Here is a 19,571-nt window from a genome sequence, read left to right as displayed (position 1 = left end):
TGGAAAACCGACTATGCTGTGATAGTGTCTAAAGTCCCAATCAGAAAGCACTTCAAAATTCCCAAGTCTTAGCCATGAATTATATTGGGATAAGGGCAGTAGACTTGTTGTTTCCCTCTCAGCATTCTTGATGATGGCACAGGAGCTATGGCATTTGCTTGCTTTCTCAGGACAGGACAGTCAGGGACCAGGAGACAGGGAACACATAGCACCAGGAGTTCCATCAAGGCACACCAAGATCAGTAACATCTTTTCCCTGTATTTACTAACTTATTGAAAGATGTAAAAGCTTATGAAGTGGGTGATCCTGCTGGAAATATGCTTTCTGTTATAACTTAAACACTTTGTTTTCTATACAGAGCTTACGCTATATTTCCTTGGATTTCATCTACAGACCTTTATATAAGGGGGAGAAAAAAAAAAAATGTGTGGCATTTACCATTTTCCATGACATTCTGGTACTTTGATACAAAGGCATATAGTGACATAGACATGGGCTAGTGAGACAGATTAGTAATTATGGATCATGCTGTAGCAAGATAGATGAAATAATAATACCTTCAAATATCTTCCTACTTGCAAACAGCATGCTAGAATGACCGTTCTTTTTACCAGGATGATGTGTAACAACTTCCTGTGGAAAGGACAAGAAGAATGGTGGTTCTCATGCTCCTACCCTTGTTCTTCTGCATAGACAAAGAAGCACCTCACCGTTGGTAGCATAAAAGGCAGTGCTGTCAGCTTGGACTCTAGATGGCAGCTCTCTCTCTGCAACCAATGCCAACCAGATCAATGATAATGAATTTATTTAAAAATGAGAAGTCTACTCTGCAATCAAAAAGTCATTGATGTTCACCCACAATATGTGTTAAAGCATGGTCAGTAAAAACTGGAAACATGTCTGATCCTTAATAAATGGCTGTGTTCATTTGTGGGGAAGTCCATTTTTATATGGCATGTGTTATTTCATTTTGCTGTTGTGAAAAACACTAAAAAAAAAAAAGTGAAAAAAGCACATATGGAACACATTTTGCTATAAAAAAATACAAATAATCAGGAAGTACATGATCAGGCTGAAGAGACATTGGAGTAAAATTTTTCTCAATAAAATTGGCAAAACTAGCCTATTTCCACAATAAAATATAGCCTGAAGCATTTACTTTGTCATTATTTATTTTTCTCATCTATAATTATTTACCTAATATCAATACAAACTTGTGTAATTGTGTAGATATAAAGATCTCCTCTGTAATCATATTGTTGCCTCAATACCCAAATATGTATTTTTACTTAATCAACTGAAGACATAATAATTATCTAAAGCTGAATTACTGGTTTTCCTTGATATTACCTGTCCATTTTCTTCAACAAAAAATAAGAAGAACAGAAATATCATTGCTCTTCTGCTACTGATTCAGTGGACATCTACAGGTTCAGAAATTTTTAGATTCACTTCTTCTAATTTATATGGGGCTTGACATAATTTAGTTAATTCATAAAAAGATAGGTCCTCTTCAGCAGAAATGTCAGCTTTGGTAGCAGTGTTCACTTATGACTAGGAAGAATGTACTTTGTCCATATAAAGAGACTAAAACACAGTTCAAACTGCCTTTTTAACAACAGCTCCCCTAAGAAAATCAATACTAATACACCATTTCTTCCAAGACCAGAAATTACTCACCTCCCACCCCCAAATAAATAAATAATTAAATAATTAAAAACATAATCTCTAAGAATATGTGTAACAGTGCCCTCTGGTGAGTATGTGCCCAAGAAATATGTTTTCACTCTAAGGACAAAGACAGTGATTCTGTAGCAAGGTTGATAAGTAATTTGAACAATTTTGTGAACTGAATTATGGTATCAATTCTCAAAACCAGCAGTGAAGAAATTAGGTATTTTGAGATTACAACTATTTCATGCAATTGGTTTATGCCCATGTTTTTAAATGCAAACTTGCATGAAGAAAGAGACAGTAGCCTTGACTAGTTGAAGATTTATGAGTGCTATATACAGCATAGCTACTTTTATGGCTGAGAATGTAATATATCCTAAGCAAACACTGATAAGTCCTCTTTATTCTTCTAAGAAGTAACCACCCACCAAGTGTCCTGACATTGGAAAGCCCCATAGTTTTGATAAGAATAAAGACAAGCTAGCTGTAGAAAACAACTTCATTTCTTAAGTCTAAGATCTTCATCAAATGTTTTGTGAGCAAGAGCTGTGTCTTCCTCCATTGTTCGACAGTGATCACTGCATTTTCAATCCTACTGCAAGGTGTGCACATGTAAAATGCATGTATATACACACATAAAATATGCATTCTATATATGTGTGTGTGTGTGTGTGTCATAGAATTGTTAAGGTTGGAAAAGACCTCTAAGATCATCTTGTCCAACTACTTCCCTACCCACTAAACCATGTCTCTAAGGACAAGCCTTTTCTTAAACACCGCAAGGTATGGTGACTCCATAGCTTCCCTGGACTCCGTTGGAATGCCTAACCACTCTGTCTGCGAAGAAATGTCTCCTAATTTCCAACCTAAACCTCCCCTGGCACAATTTGAGGCAATTCCCTCTTGTCTTATCACTAGTTATCTGTGAGAAGAGGCCGACCCCCAGTTCCCCCCTACTTCCTTTCAGGAAGTTGTAGAGCAATAAGGTCTCTCCTGAGCTTCCTCTTCCCCAGACAAAAAAAAACAAAAAACAGTTCCCTCAGCTGCTCCTCATAGGACTTGTGTTCCAGGCCCTTCACCATAGCCTTTCTCTGGACATGCTCCAGGGCCTCAATGTCCTTCTTTTAGTGAGGGGGCCGTATTTCTGAGAGTACAGGGGGACCGTCACTTCCCTATATATATATATATATATATATATATATATACACATTGAAAAAAATAAGATATTGGGAAGATTTTTTTTTACTGAATCAAGGAGTAAAATTCTACTTTCAAAAGTTTTAATTGTCAAATACAACAAAAGGCACTTTAAAAAAAAAAAAAAAAAAAAAAAAGCTGATATTAAATTGCAGTGTTTGAAGCCTTAAAATACCATTCTGTTCTAGTTTATTACCTAGGGGTGAAAGTTTATTTCTCTAGGGGTGAAAACAAGGGTAGATTCACTGAGTGTCATAATACTTCATTAGTACCTCCCTGTAATCACATATGCTCCATCTCTCAAGGTACCACAGCAGTAACTTCTAACCTCTATAACATAAACTAAACTGTTAACAGTTACTTAACAGTGCTCCTGTAAGGGCAGGAAAAACTAGGGAAGTTATCAGAACTGTTTGTTTCTGTGATGTTTGTACAGCAAAAGAATGAAAAAGGGAAATTAATTAAAATATTACACTAATAAAATTCTCTCTCTTCTTTGACGATCACTTTTCTCACTCATATTAAATATGCCTCATCAGTCTCTTGCTCTGATCATGGTGACTAATTAACTTCATGTTTTTTAAGAAAGGAACTTGGCAGTCTCGCTGCTCTGTTTAACAAATAACTAGCTATCCTCAGAGGATTCAAAAGAATCACTTCCAGCCAAGTTCCTTTTGGCCAGGTACAAATATCAGCAGGTGGCAGCAAGAAGTAAGGGGGATTGTAAAATTAGATCAGAAAAAAAAAAAAAAAAAAAAAAAAAAAAAAAAAAAAAGTAAAATTAGATCAGGAAAAAAAAAAAAAAGACTTTTACATTATTTTGCAATGTTCAGTCAATTTATTATAGCTACTGTGATGGTTACATTGGACATTGTAGGTCTTGATTATACCATATGGCTCTTCAAAGTTATGCATTTGTCTCCCCTAACAATACCTCCAGAACATCCAGACATCAGTTTTCCCAAAAGAGAGGTATTGGTACTTTTCAAAAAGGACAAGTTCATTCATTTTACACCAAATAAATGAGTGTGCTATGTTGCAAACAACTATAAAAGGTAGTTTCAAAGAGTTAAAAGTTCTCCCTCCTTGGCAGTGTGTCATCCTGAAAGAAAAACAAATGGAGTGAGTAAACTCTGCTTTTCCACAGGTCAAAAATGAAGCCAATTTATTTTGGCAAATAAAGAAGGGAAGGGGCTGTGAAAGTCAAATCTGCAGTAGAAATATTAACTTTGCTGATAATACTTTTAAAAGCACTAACGGTCCTAGAGCAAAGGCTACCTTTTTATTATGCCAGCAAACAGCATTCAGTCTCTTGAGGCTAGCAAGCATTAGTGCAATATATGAAAAACCTAGTGATGGTTCAGACCAGTCTGGGGTCTCCTTTGAACCTCAGGTGCATGGAAAGTTAGGAGTCAGCAGTCAATTTAAATTACTGACTTTTAAACTTTCCCATCATATATTTTTGTACAGTTCCATAAATAATTCTAAATTTAGGCAGCCATCGACAGCAGCCAACAGCAAAATGGAAGAGTGAAACTACAGTGTAAGATGTCACCACTTGCTTATGCAAGGAAGAGGAATAAGAGCAGAAGAGGAAAAAGAAAGACACTTTATGTTTAGTGTTCCTCACTGGTGATGGAACAGATAGCTCAAAGTGTTGGGATGAGAATGTAGTTATCTGATGCCAGATTAACAATTGTGGTGAAAAAACATGATCCAGGTTAGTAGTAAATAATACTGCGTGGGAATTTAGTAGATGCAATACAGAAAGTTAAAAGTAAACATACAAAAAAAATCAAAAAGCAAATATGAAAAAAATACACTTCTGAAAAAAAAAAAAAAAAGAAAAGAAAAAATAAAAACTTAGCAAATTGACAAAAAGTGACAAATTTGTTACAGTTGTCCTACATTCAAAATTGATGTGATCTTACTGTAACGGACATTTGTTCCGGTGCTAAAAACAAGAGCACTAAAAAAAATCAGAAATACTGTCCTGTTTGGGGTTCAGTCCAGGCTTATTCTGCTTCTTGCAAAGCTCTGCATTCCCTAAGGCATGCTCCCTTCTGTACCACCAAAGGTGGTGCCGACTTTTTCTCCCTGAGCATTTGTAAAAGAGTTAAAAGAAGCTTTACTGAAATTAAATCCTTATTAATCAAAAGCAAAATAATTCTCTCTCTTCTGGTCACATCACAGGGGGACAGTTATTTGGGAACTGGAGAACCCAGCAGCCCTTCTGGTTCTTTTAGCTCAAAACAGTATATCTCTGTCAGCGCTGTGGCATGATTATACTGAACTGACTTTATTCTTCTGTTCACAAAAGGGTACTTCATATGTCTTAGATCGGTCACATCTTGCCCCAATGATTTGAAAGAAAGAAAAGATTAAAATAAAATAAAATAAAATAAAATAAAATAAAATAAAATAAAATAAAATAAAATAAAATAAAATAAAATAAATATACTATTATTCTAGATTAAAAAAAAGAAAAAGAACTCTGATTTTGTTGAATACTACTCATTTTCCTGTGCATTTCTACATCACAAGCTGCTCAGACAGTAATGCTGCATAGTAAATAAAGTAAAAAGAAATACACTCTGATCAGATATACTTATGATTCATTTAGCTGTGTTACCTTGAAAAAAATGGACTCTAGTTTGTTTCCTTTGGGCCGTGATATCACACCATTACAGACCCTTCAATATAAAGTTACAAGAAAAAGAGGGACAAAAACGTATTTTTTTTTTCTATTTTTATCAAGTTTTTATAATGTCTAGGTTTTCCATCTCAACTGCTCTTGTTCAAACTAAATCTAGTTCAGGAAAATATTCCCACCTCATTTCCCTGAGAACCTAGTTATTTTATCTACCTCAACAACCAAGCTACTCTACCTTGTCATTTCAATTTTCACATATTTTCTTTTTGTGTATTAGTTCTATGATTCAGTGAAATCTCATCTCTTCAGCCCACTGCCATAAACTACTGTCCGGAACAAAGCCCTCTCTCAAATTCAATCTCAAACAAAATGAAAAAGAGAAAATCACAAATGAGAAAGTGGACCACGACCAATCCTATGGGTCCCGTTCTCTCAAGGTCTGCAAGTCTGCTTCATCAAGTAAACCTGAACTATGGTAAGGTGCTATCACCTCTCTCATTGCCAAATGAGAATGTGTTAATAAAAACAAGACCTCCTTACAGTAACACAGGAGTGTGAATGTTAATCACTGATTTTGCTGAAATACACTTCTTGATCTTGAAAGTGATTTCCAGATGAAAGGATTGAGCAAAGACATTTATTAAGGTTCTCTATGGTGAGAAAACACTTTGTCATATAATGATGCCTCTAAGTAATTTTTGCAATCAAGAACAAGTAGTTGTCTGTATCCAAAATGTGCCATGGTTGAGGTACAAGTCATACAATTGCTTCAATGGAATTACATGCAAAGAAGGGTATCACTAAATTCAAAAATGCTTCATACAAGGATTGTGAATTATAATAAAAACAAAATAATTCATTTTTCCTTCTGTTGCCATTATTTTAAACTGGTGTAACTCAACTAATTAAAGTATGATAAGCAGAGAAATCATCAACAGTGTGCAGAATTAGTGCTAATGATTCCCATGTGCCACATCATATCAGTATCACTGTTATGATGTGGCACATGAAACAGTAATAGCATAATCTAGCTTGATGCAGATGTTCCTAGAGCCCCCATGACAATTGAAACAGTTTCACTTTGAAAAGAAATACATGGAATTCTTTATTCAGCTTGAAATAGGAAGTGTTAATAATAATAATAATTTTTAAAAAATATTTATATGTTTTATATTTAATTATATAAAAACATATTTATATATTTATAACATATAAAAACATTATTATCATTATTTTACTTCAGCTGAACTTTTAAAAATCTAGGCTTCAGCTGAAAATTGCTTGCATTTCTCCATGACTCTTCAGGGAATTACATCATTCTTATCAGGTTTACTGCAGTATGATTCCATAAGTGTGCATATGGTACAGAATAAGACCCTAATGAACTTGGGAACCTGCAACATATTAAAAGTAACCCTCTAACATGCATATGTACACACACCTTGTAATGCACACATATTTCTCTAATGCCTTCAGCTTTCCCATTGCTGGATGGGAATATACATCTCTTCTTACTGCTTTATCTGTGAAAAACTTGTTTTACATGCCTCAACATTTTCGTCTAAGCAGAGAATCCTTCTTTTACGTAGTCCTGCAAGGCTCAGTTTTGAGCCCTCTGTTCTGTTCTCTCCCAGGTTATCACCTTACTACCTCCTAAGCATCAGACCTAAGGTCATCAGTCACCTAAATGCTAACCACTACACCATCTTCAGTGATGTTTATCTGTAGACACTTGTTATCATTCATATCTTATTCAACATTGTCCTTGCTGTTCAAGTTCTAGGCTTCCTCTTGGCTTCCTATACCAAAGCTTTAAATGAGCCCAAACAAATAATCTCTTTCATTATCTGCCCTTTTTCTCTGTTCTTTTTGAACTGTTTGCATATTTCATAATCTCAGCATCAAATCAGGTCTTCTCTTACATCTTCAAATTGCTTGATGATTCCTGAAACATTCTCTTTCCTTGGCGTGCAGATGCAGTGTTTTTCTTACCCACAAACCATGAGGCAACAGTTTACTCAGAAACCAAGACCTTGTAATGTAAAGTTTTGCAGCCTTTGTCTCTTTTCAAAGATGCCTCCAACTAGAAGTTGGAGCCCTGTTCAGTAGCTGCTAGAACTGATACCTGAACTATGGTCTTCCTGGCCATAACCACTTCAGGTGCTGGAGGCAAGCCACCTCACTTCATCCCTTCCAAACATAAGGTAGGAGGGTAGAGCCTTTGAAAATGCACTCTACACGCATCTTCACCACATTCCTCATCTTGACACTCATCTGTTTTCAATCCAGTTACACTTTCTTCTGTCCTCGAGACAAGCTCTCTAGTCCTACAGATGTACAGACTGTAATCCATCCTCTAACACGCAGAATGGTGCTCCTGCTCCTTCCCCATGAATAAGTTATGAAAAATAAAAAATAATACTAATAAAAAAGTCCTCCAGCATTCACCCTTTCCCTCACCAAAACATTTGCTTGGAAGAAATCTACAGCAATGGAAGCAAATCATGGTATGCCACATTTTTTTTCATGCTGCAACTACCAGCCAACCAGCTACATTTCATATGTAGCCAGCTGTTCAACTTACGTCTTTAGCAAAAGTTGATGGGTTACTCAAAGGACAAACAAAAGAAAAAAGAAAAAGTTCAAACTCTCAAACACACACACACACACAAAGCATACATATATGATCAGCCTTTATACACAGAAAAAAAAAATAATAAAAAAAAAACACTTTTTATTAGTACTAACACTTATAAATAACATGCAAGTTTATCTTAATTCACCTAAAGGTGAATTGTCAATTCTGAAGGAAACAGACTACACTAAAAATAGGATAAAGATATATAATGGTAATATAAAGTTCATATAAATAAATGACTTTGCTTAAATAAAAATGTGTGTACGTTTATTCCTTGTTTAGAGACATCCATAGAAAAATTAAAATTAACTGTTTGAACATAGGTATTAACACAGAATATATAAAAAGTCTAACCTCTCAATGTTGAGCACAAAGTGCAGTAAAAAGTCAACAGGATGAATGAAACACAAAGAAATACTCAGAAAACTGAAAATGCGTGGTATTTTTTCCTTCAAGAGACACAGCTCTATTTTTTAATAGAACTTAATAAACCTTCACTTTCTATTTAAAAATAGTTTACCAGAAGATTCATGTCATGCAAAATACATATAAGATATTATTCCAACATATTTTAAGTCAAATTCCTAGAAATTAAAGAATTTGACATAAGTTGCCAAAACTTGGTCAATCACTTCTTCCATTTTTATTTTATTTTAATTATTATTTTAAATATTATGTTAAGGATCTATTTCCTAAATAAATAATTAAATAAGCAAATCTTTGAAATATTGAGATTATTTTTTAGAATAAAATTTAGAAGAGCAAACAGCTTGCTTAATATATTCAAATAAAATTCCTAGACATTGACTGCTTGTCATAACTAAATATAAACATACATACAGTAAAAATAACTATAAAAAGTAAGAATTGTTTAATAGAGGAGCTGTCAAAAGCTTTTTTTTTTTTTTTTCCATCTTATAACTGTCTAATATAGCTGCATCTGTTTTGGTTTGCTACACATTTTACTACATGAAAAAGTAGGTGTTGCTGTACTTATAAGTGTAGCAAATCTTATTTCTTCAAACATGCATTACATATGACAGTTTATATTTTTCTAACTCAAATAATGTCGAGCTTCAGTTTTTCTGTAGGTCATTATCATCTCCATCTCATTTATTTCATTTGGTTTGATTCCCACAGGGTTACTGCATGGAATTTCAAAGGTTCACTATAATTAAAAGTTGACAACTATACATAAAAGTACGTGACCCTTTCTCCCACCATAATCTGATCAATCAACTTCCAAAACACTCACTTAAAAGTCAACAATATTATTCTACATTGTATAGTGTCTTTCCTTTCAGAAGCTCAGTACATTTTCCTTTAAATGCCAACTGTGCTTAAGTATTGGGCCTACTTTTAAAAAAATAAAATGCCCATATCTATTCACATTCACCACCCACCTTCTAACAGGCAGTTGCACAGAATCCTCAGGAATGCATTCAGTATCTGTTTAGTTCCTATGTAAGTAAGCCACATAGCTGACAAAAGAAGGAAGGTAGCAGTGGTTTCAAACTTCCTACAGCACACTGGGAATCATTACTACATGTTTGATGGGACTCAGTTTGAGAACCACTGTCCTGCTCAATTCTAAACAGAGGTACTTATAGACTAACAGATATATTTAGTGTCATAAACATTCCCTTTGGTTGGAAAATGTAAATGAGGCACACCGTTTAACAGTAGGTGGCTGGCTTGTTTTCTCTTTCTTTTGTTCTTTCTCAAATTGCAAGGCTAATGAGGCATACAAAATGATTCTAACTGGGTTTAGGAAAGAATGTAAGGGTTGTTTTAAGGGAAGGTTATTGATTTTCAACAGGAATCTAACTATGTCACATACTAATAACAGCATTATTTTTGTTGTTTCAGGGCAAAAAAAAAGCAAGCAAGTTGCAGACCTGTATGACTCACATATTTACTCCCAACCACAGAAAATGTATATTCATCTAAGTGATGTATCTAAAGCATGAGATACACCATAAGTAACGCCCAGTGTTCCTAACTGGAACACTTGTACTTACCTTTGTACGTACAAAAGCTTTTCTCACAGTTCTACTATATCTATGCTGACTGTAAGGTCAGGGTCATTTCAAACAGCCAATACTGAGTGTGACACAAAATTAGCTAGGATTTTGAATTCACTGGTATTAGGACTAGGACACCTGGATGCCTGTATGTTCTGTTCCACAACAAATACAAACTCTATAAGGAAAGCATCTTAGCTGAAATAAAAGGATTCCTGAAAGCAGCAGCCACTAGAAAGTGGCAGATTTTCTTGCTATCTGAAAAAATATATCTTGTCTCATCCTGGATTACAGGACATGTTGGATTCTTTATCTAGCTAAGAGCAATGGAGAATCTTTAATCTTCTAGGATCACAAGCTACAGTTGTGGTGGGCATATACCCTTTGTGGTGAAGTATACCACGCTAGCCATTTTTGACATTTCTAAACTATTACTGATGCCTATACTCCCCACAGTTTCTACCATCAGTTGTACTTGTCTGAGGTAGAAAGTGCTCTTAAACTGAGAAATAGAAATCTATTACTTTGATCACCTAAAATTACCAGACAAGGCAGACAAAGAAGCTGTTTTCATAGTGACCTCTCAGAGCACATTGTCTTTCTAGGTTTGATAATGTGTTTCATTCTAAACTGCAGCTTCCCTACAACTAACTCTGCTATTTTGCCCAACTAATGAAATACTTCTGTATCAGGATTTTTTTTTCTTTTCCTTCATAACCTTCTTCACACAGCAGAGGTTTAACAAGCACCTTGTTGGCTTGAGCTGCTTTACAACATTGCTTTCATTCCTGTTGTGGAAAGCAAGAGGCCAGCCTTATAAATTCAAAGCCGCTACATGCAAAAGAACATCATAAAGGGTTAAAACATTTTCTGCAGTCTTTTAGATATGTTCTTCAAGCCAGTCAAAGATGTGCTCTTTTTCTACCTGCCAAGGTTTTTCCTATTCATACATGTATCTTAATTTCAGAATGCTCATTTACACTTTATGATACCATAGAAACTTGGGAACGATCATTGGGAGTGTTTTTCATTTTCTACCTTCTTTCAGCCTCAAATACATATTGAGAAATAAATTACTTGGCCTAGTGGATTAAAATGAGATACAAACTCTACTATTAAGTTAGATAGCAAAATTCATGATGAAATTTTTGCTAAAATTTGAATTCCTTTCTCAGCTAAAACCTGTAAATAGTTTAGCATTTCCTTGTCCTTGAAATGTAAGCCTATTTATTTAAAGTTTCCCATATTTTATCTGTTATTAAAAAGGTCTTTACAGACTTTCTATTAGAAAGATTTCTATAGCAAAGTTGCTTGTTCTCTTATTTTACACTGATCAACATGATGTTAAAAACGACAGATGAAGTGCTTTCAATCAATTTTCAAGCACACAAATATCCCTACCATTACACATCCACCAGTACAGCTCACTCTTGGGAGCAAGAAAAGGCATAGATAATATTTCTGACATAACAATTTATGGTTATGATCTGGTTGCAGTACTCTACAACTTCAGCCTCGTCTCTTCTTAGAACCAACCATTCCACTCTATGGATAAAGCAGAGGCAAGCATGCACCCACACCTGGACACTGATGTTCATAATCCACTACGTTAATGTAAGTGGCTCTGCATTCAGCAATGTAAACTACTACCTCCGTTGGAAACAAGAATATGCATTCTGTTGCCTCTGTTATGGGGACAAAGACCTTCAAGTGAGGTGGAAGATGAAGCGTATAAGCAAATGGTGCTAATGCCATAAACTGCCTCAGTTATTTCAGTCAAGCCTGACTGAACTGTGTGAAATGCATCAAGAAGTATGTACAGTTTCTTCTCTGCTTTTATTTACCTGCAAACAAATGCATTTTAATAAAGCCTGAGAAATCTGGCTGGGAAAATGGACTCCAAATCAACCCAAAGGCTCAAACCAAACGTGCTCGTGAAGTACAGAATGCACCTCCATCTTTTAATGTAATACATATTGTTCATTCCTGGAAGCTGAAGCTCTACTACGTCCCATTCATGTTTTATTCTCAATGAAAAATAACAATAGCAAAGGAGATAAAGAATCTGAAAAGCACTTGTTTTTATTTATTTTCTTTTTATCTTGACTAACTTTAAACCAAAATAGCCCTAAACCAATCAATCAATAAACAAACAAACAAACAAAAAATTACCTTAATCCTGTGTTTAATTTTGTTCTTTGGGGAAATTCATTTTTGCTGATGGTGTTTCATCTCTGATCTAACGTTTGGGCTTTTCAAGTAAGCTTGGGTGTCAACCCAAACTCTTAAAGGGGATACTGTGAATCCCTATAATTTATCTAGAATATGCTGAAATGAAACACAGAAAGATTCTCAAGATTCTCACAATAAAACTGAGTGCCTTCCTTTGTTTGTTTTGCCTTTTTTTTTCCTTACTATCACAGCTAAAGTTGTTCATGTTACAGTAATTAAATCAAAAGTTCTCCTTTAAATGTCAGACCATGTTGTGGCACTTCAAAACTGAAGTGAATGAAAAAGTCATTGATGCTGAAAGAAAGAGCCACAGGATAAGGGGAAAAAAAAAAAAAAAAAAAGTAAAAACAATAGTAAAAGACTATTTAATACTGTTAAACATGAATGGAGACAATAAGCTCAGAAGACATTAAAGCTTCTTTAAAAATGTAAGTCCTTTAAAAATATTTTTGATTTGGACACTGGAGATAGGAATACCATTTTTCTCCCAAAAGTTAAGAAGGGTATTAAGTAATGCTTATACATACCTATTATGTAGATAGCAACTACTAACAAAGTCAGACCTAGCAGTAAAACCTATGTTTTGTTTTCAGAGTTCATAAGAAAAAGTCAACCTCCATTTCTGTGATGACAGAAGAAGAAATATGGATCGAAGGTTAACTGCTCAGAAATCATATGAAACCACAGATGTAGCCGGCACTGTACGAGGTCTCTATCCAAACTGCCAGCGTCACTGCATGGCTACTAAACGGTCCAGCAGAAAAGACTGTTTTTACCTTGTTTGGCAGTTGAGAGAAGAAAAGTAATAAACAGGTGAAGTATTTAGCAATAAGGTAAATGAAATCCTGCCAGTTCACAAAATCATAATTACTCCTGGAACTGTAGCAGCAGACAAAAACCAACACATGACTACAGCTACTGAGGACAGTGGGTGGGTATCAATGTATAATCACAGTGTGGGCACCATTTCATTTCTCTGAGTCATCTCTAGACCTCTACTGAAGGAATTTCATCTGCTAATGTAATGTCAGTCTGACATTTCCTTGCACAAGGAATAAATACTATTATCTTGAAGGGCATATCAAAAGATGCTGTCTGCAAAACACTTTGGAGCATGACTCTGAGACAAGTAATATGAACAAGAGTAATCTTTCTCATCACAGTCATCAATTCAAAAAAAAGAAAAGGGAAAAGGAAAAGGAAAAGGGAAAAAGGAAAAAGGAAAAAATCTCTAGCTGCAAGAGTCACAAAATGTGCCTGAGGCATATGAAGAAACATGGTGGTTTCAATTAAGAGTCTAAGTATGTGAGAAAGCTCTGAGAGCATTAACAGGTTCCATTCTGTGCCTGGTGTTGATACTTCAAACTACAGCAATTAATGAACAAATGTCTTGTTTAACAAATAAAAGGGGAAATTCTAAGGTATGCTTACCTTTCTGCTAGTGAGGCCTATTTTGGTAAACAAGTAGCTGGTAAGCATTGCTACTATTTTATTTTTTTTTCCAGACAAGTACAAACTAGGCTGGTACAGCAGAGCAACCCCGTACAAAAGATCGGGGGATTCTCGTTGCAACATTGCCATTGCCACAGATGCACTACAGCTGCAAGCTGAATCATATTTACCATTTCACAGAGATAGAACTTAACTTTGGGAACAGTTCAGAGTATTAATTAATACTTCTTGAATCCCCTCTCCCATCAGAACCTGTGTTTTAACAGGTACTTTTGTACATATGCACCAAAAAATTCCTCCTCTATCAGAGAATTAAATATAATTAAAAAACAGAAGTCTTGGGGCAAAGTTTGCCATGTTAGGAATAGAGAGTGTAAACAGCAATATTTATATACATCTCTTGTGTTTGGATTCCCAGATAAGCTGGAGGCAAAGAAAATTCAGTGTCTTTTATATAGCTTACTGTAATGTATATCCTTGTAGATTGGATACCTCTAGTGAATTACCAAATACGGGTGCTAGTCTCTTTCCTAGTTAGTATTAAAGAAAAAAATCCCAACCTACCACTCCATTATGGGTAGAAGATGAACATGGAGGCTTCATGCACCTTTGCCAGCCAAGCGCCATAAAGCAACAGATCGAGCTGTTAGAATTTTAAATCTTGTGGGTTGCCGTACCATGTTATGAACTAGATCTCATACAATTCATCACCCAAGTTGCAGAAAAATAGTTCAAGAACTCAAAATAATGAATTCTGTCATTTCCAATAGAAGTGTGAAGGGAGAATTATGAATGAACCTTTTAAAACACGTATGTGGAAGGAGATTGCCCTTCTACAAAATGAAAGCAGCAGGCTTCTATTTAAATGGCCCAATCCTGAAACCAAGACCTTTCATTTTCAATTAACTTAAATTGACAATTGAGAAAGGTTTGAAAATGTTGTTGGAGCCTTTCAGTTTGATATATCTCAGCTCTGACATTGCACACAGCATTCTGACCTGATTTTTAGGGTGTGCTATTTTAAAATTGAAAATTTGAAATGAAAAATACTTGATTCAATCAAAGCTGTTTCAAGACACTCAAACATCTTAATCTGTTAGAAATGAATTTTCCTTGTTTTCTCATCATGTTACATAATGCATCATTCATTAAAAGACATTAAAACCTAAGAGCCGTGCCTTTCTGTAATGTTAAGTTACCTTATGCTGCAGCAATATTTTTCTTGTGAAATTAAATTCTATCACAGAACATATTACCATATACAACAGGTAACTATTTACTACAGAAATAAAATCTTTCTTTATATTCTAAAACAGTCATGTATGTTACCAGGCTTGAGTACCAGAACAATGCAATTACTGATGGTATATACCTCATATCAACATGGCACAAGATATTCAAATCATGCTAATTTTCAGGCTTAGCTTCAAACAGTGTGAATTGTTTCAGTCACTTTTAAACACACAAAGGAATCAAGAGAGACTTCCAAACAACCAAACCACTTCATTTAAATAAAAAAAAATAAAATAAAAATAAACAGAGAATATTTCAAAGCTTACAAGATGAAGATGGAACTTTAAAATCACTGAGAAGTGAGGTAGCTAAATTCCCACACTGAAATAGTCTGTTTGTCAGTTAATAAATGGAGTACCTTGCCCCTGCTATCCGAGAGAAATAAAAGTGCAGCTGCTCAACTCAGAACCACATTATAGCAATGACTCAGTCTTAAATCAAGTTGAGAACTATTATTGTTGTTTTGTTTAAAAATCCAATTCCCAAATAAGCAAGCATAAAATTTGATGGATTTTCCAAAACTTCTGTAGCTTTAACGGTTACCAGAATCTTTTCAATATAGACCATACAAAAGTAGAATGGGTTGCCGCATCGGTACCTTTGAATTTTCTCATGAAGTCTATACTAACAATCTAGTAAAAAAGAATGAATAATGTTTAAAGTAGTGTTTTGTTTCTTGTAGCTGACAAAAAGCCAGTGGAAACTGATCTATGTGATGAAGATTTGCAGGTAACTTTGGTGATATGTTCTGGACCTCATTTCTCCACACCAGCCCTAAAGAGCTTGAAGAGACAACAGGAACAACCTCTTGCATTAGAGTCAATCTGTTATAAATTCTGCAGCATGGTTCAAAACAGAATCCATGTGGATCAGAAGAACTAAGTTCTGTTCTTGCACTAGTGCAGTTTATAGTAAACTCAGAGGGATCAAACAGGATTTGGTTCAGAAATTCAAATGTGGCAAAGCTATACTAGGCCTTCACCTCTGGAGGAATAGGAGTAGCAAAGGTGTGTTTATACTGGAATACCTTTGTTAAGGAGCTGGCCTGAAACTGTTTTAGTGATGAGTGCAAATTAGCAGTAAATATCACTTGACCATCCAAGGAACTAGATACTGCCAGGCCACAGGAATTCTGTTTTCCTCTCTGTATCTCCTCTGCTCTTCATTGGTTGGAGGCAGGATAGACGACAGTGTTAGTTCAATGCCAACAGACACTTTTCCCAGTATATTTTACATCGGTACTTACAATAGCCGTCTTGAAAATCCAAACTGGATCTCTGCATTGCCTTGTTTTTACATCAATGCCACTGAATACAAAATTATGGAATATAGGTATTCCTCTAATTATATAAGTCACAGAGAAAGTGGTAAGGAATTAGTTCTGGGAAATCAGTTTTAGGCTCCAAATGCTTGAGCTAATAAAATGAAAGGCAACTTCATAAAGTTCTTTTCCAACCTAAGTGATTCTTTGATTCCATGAGCAAGATGATGGCATCCTGATCTTGTCCTACACCTGACTGCATTCTTTTTCATATGTATGAAGTGACCCTCAGTCAGTCTGGTATGCTTTGGTAAGCAAAACAGGGACAGAGAGCTGAGCACTGGCTGATGAAAAATATAATTTAAATTATATTTTTTTCCTCTCATCGATTCACAGACCAAGGGACAATTTGCCCAGGGAAGTGGTGGTGTCACTGTTCCTGGGGGTGTTGAAGGAAAGGTTGGACCTGGCACTTAGGGACATGGTTTAGAGGGTGACATTGGTAGTAGGGTGATGGTTGGACCAGATGATCTTGAAGGTCTCCTCCAACCTTAATGATTCGATGATTCTGTGATAATGGGAAGCATGAACTGAGTTTCAACACAGCATTGTCTTCCTTTTTCCCTTATCATATGACCAGAAAAAGGAAAGAAGAATGAAATGACTGATTCAATTCCTAACAGTTGAAAAGCACCTGCACATATATAAATATTTAATATGCCTTCTATATAAGTTGTGAGAACTGCTATTCTTAAGGAATATGAAGAATTACATAGCACTTTGTAGTTTTCTCCAGCACACAAAAGACTCGGGGACTTGGAAATATGTGCAGCATAATCACTCTCATTCACTAAATCAGTTTTAACAAACTCAGCAGCAGTAACAAAGATGTCACTTTAAACTAGACTACTGTCTTTGTAATATCGATGAGAAATCACAATAAATTAAAGTATGTGCTGCATTGTACAAGAAATGGCTTACAAAAAGGAAGGTCTGATATAACCATACATCACTATGGGATATTGCTCATTACTACAAATGTGAAAAGTTGTTTTAAAATAGTGTTATCGTTGCAATCTACTGTTTACTTCAGAAAATGTTTGACTACATCTCCTATTTCAGTGTACAGGAACAGATTAAGTGTTAACATCTGAAAGTTTGCCTTCAGCAAAGTTAAGGTAGCCCATTTCAATGCACCTGCAGCACTGTTAATGCACTGGCACCACCGTTCTATCTCCCTGAAATACTTTTTCTTGGCTTGCTTTGCCTTTTTAATGTTTTGATTTTCTTTTTTTGTCATTGTTTTTCCCCTAGAAGTATTCCGGGATTCCTTACCAAGGTGTATTGCAGCGGCCAAGAAGTTCTACTAGGAGCAGCCCCACCATAACAAATCCACCTGCTGCACAGGTGACCACGAGGGCGGGGGCGGAGGAAAAAAGAAGGAGGAAGGGGAAAGAGGGAAGGGGGAAGGGGGGAGGGGGGAGGGCGGGAGGCAAGCAGAAGATCTTCCTAAACGCAGTCCAAAAACATAACTTGGACTGCGAAAGCGTCCCAAATGCCTGCACAGCCCCGGGCAGTGGTAGCAGCGCTCCCGGCCGGCGGCGCCGGGGCCGCAGGAGCGTGCAGCGGGGCCGCGCATCGCCGCGCTCCCACGGCCTCCGCCGGCGGCCGGGCAGGGCAGCACACCCCGCCCCGGGGGCCCGAGGCTGTGCCCAGCTCTGCGCGTTTCTCCGGAGCGCCCCGGGGCGCCGACGAGACACGTGACCAGACGTATTTATTAAAAAAAAAAAAAAAAAAAAAAAAAGTCGTGTGTATGAAACACAGAACACCTTCCCCCCCCCCGTCCTCCCCCAAAACCGGCTGCCGGGCGGTCTCACGCCAGCCGGGCCAACTTTCCCCGCTCCGCACGTTTGCCTCCTGCGGCGGGGCTGGGTCAGTGGGCGGCCGCCAGCCCCGGTGACTTACCGGCGGGGCCGCGCCGTCCTTCGGGCTCCGGCGGCGCGGTCGCAGCTCAGGGCGGCGGCGGCAGCATCCCCCGGGCCGCCTGCCTCCCCGCACCCCCCGGCTCCCCGCGGGCGTCCCGGCGCTGGGCTGCGTGACTTGTTGGGTGCCGCTGGCACCGTCTTTACCATATGCTGTAGCGGGAGGGAAGGAGGCGGAGGAGAGCGTGTGTGTGGAAAGGGGGGGGGGGGAATTAACTTTGCTCAATGGCGACAGGGCAGCAGCCTCAGTACAAGCATCAGATCGATTTACTAAACAAACTGAAACGTGGGTGGGGATGTTAAACAGTAACCAGCAGGCTCAATGAAAACTGAAAGCTGCTGCCGACAGAGGCTGGCCCTGCGGGCACCCTCCTGCCCCGCCCGTGGCCGCGCAAGGCGCTCCCGGCCCGGCCCGGCCCGGCCCGGCCCGCTGGGGTTCGGGCGGGCCGCACCTGGGCTCTCCTGCGCCCTCCCTGCGGGCTGGGCTCGTTCGCCGCGGTGTTGCGGCGGGGTTTTGGCTTCATTCCCCCCACCCCCGGCAACCCCTCCCGCTGTGTGGGAACGTGAGTGGGTGCCCCCTCGTGGGGACCCCCCTCCCGTGGCACGGCAAGGGCCGGGGTCTCCTCCAAGCCCCGCGGGGCCAAGGGCACAGCACCCTGGCTTGAGGGCTCAGCCAGCGGCCGCTACGGGCCCGGTGCTCAGGGCAGAGAAAGTGCCGGAAGCAGCGGCACCAGCCCGGGCTGCAGGCGGCCCTGGGCTGGGGACACGCAAGAACAGCCCGGCACGGCTCGGCACGGCACGGCCCGCGGCGGGGGAGCCAAACCGCAGCCCTCGGGGCTCCACGGTGTTGGAAAGCCAGGGGTTTGGGGAGCAGAAATCTCAAAGGTTCCTCCCCGTGCGACGCTCCCTTTGCTCCTCTGAAGCCGTCAGGGGGAGGAAAGCAAAAATAAAGCCTCCCCTTTTTAGTTAGGTGCCTGATTGTACAAAGGAACGGGGCTAAACAGGAGGATCCACCGCAAACTCGCTGTTCACAGCACTGCAGGCACTTCGTCGGCCTCTTAGGGAGGAGGTCATGACACAAGGAAGTATTTATAAAATAATAATTGTCATTGTCCTCCGACATTGCACATTCACAGACTCGAAACAATAATTAACGCCTTGACC

General features: G+C 38.0%; 1 protein-coding gene across 3 annotated transcripts in view; it reads right to left on the bottom strand.

The window, feature by feature from the left end:
• The window catches only part of HNF4G (hepatocyte nuclear factor 4 gamma), a 66,283-nt gene extending 47,637 nt beyond the window's left edge, over positions 1 to 18,646 (bottom strand). For all 3 annotated transcript variants that reach the window (XM_068672126.1, XM_068672127.1, XM_068672129.1), the window contains exon 1: positions 18,391 to 18,646. The gene's annotated coding sequence lies outside the window, so the exon portion shown is untranslated. The remainder of the gene's footprint in view (positions 1 to 18,390) is intronic.
• Between the last annotated feature and the right edge of the window lie 925 nt (positions 18,647 to 19,571).

Source organism: Anas acuta, chromosome 2 (assembly GCF_963932015.1).
Source record: "Anas acuta chromosome 2, bAnaAcu1.1, whole genome shotgun sequence".
Classification (NCBI taxonomy): domain Eukaryota; kingdom Metazoa; phylum Chordata; class Aves; order Anseriformes; family Anatidae; genus Anas; species Anas acuta.
This window is presented reverse-complemented; position numbering and strand designations above follow the sequence as displayed.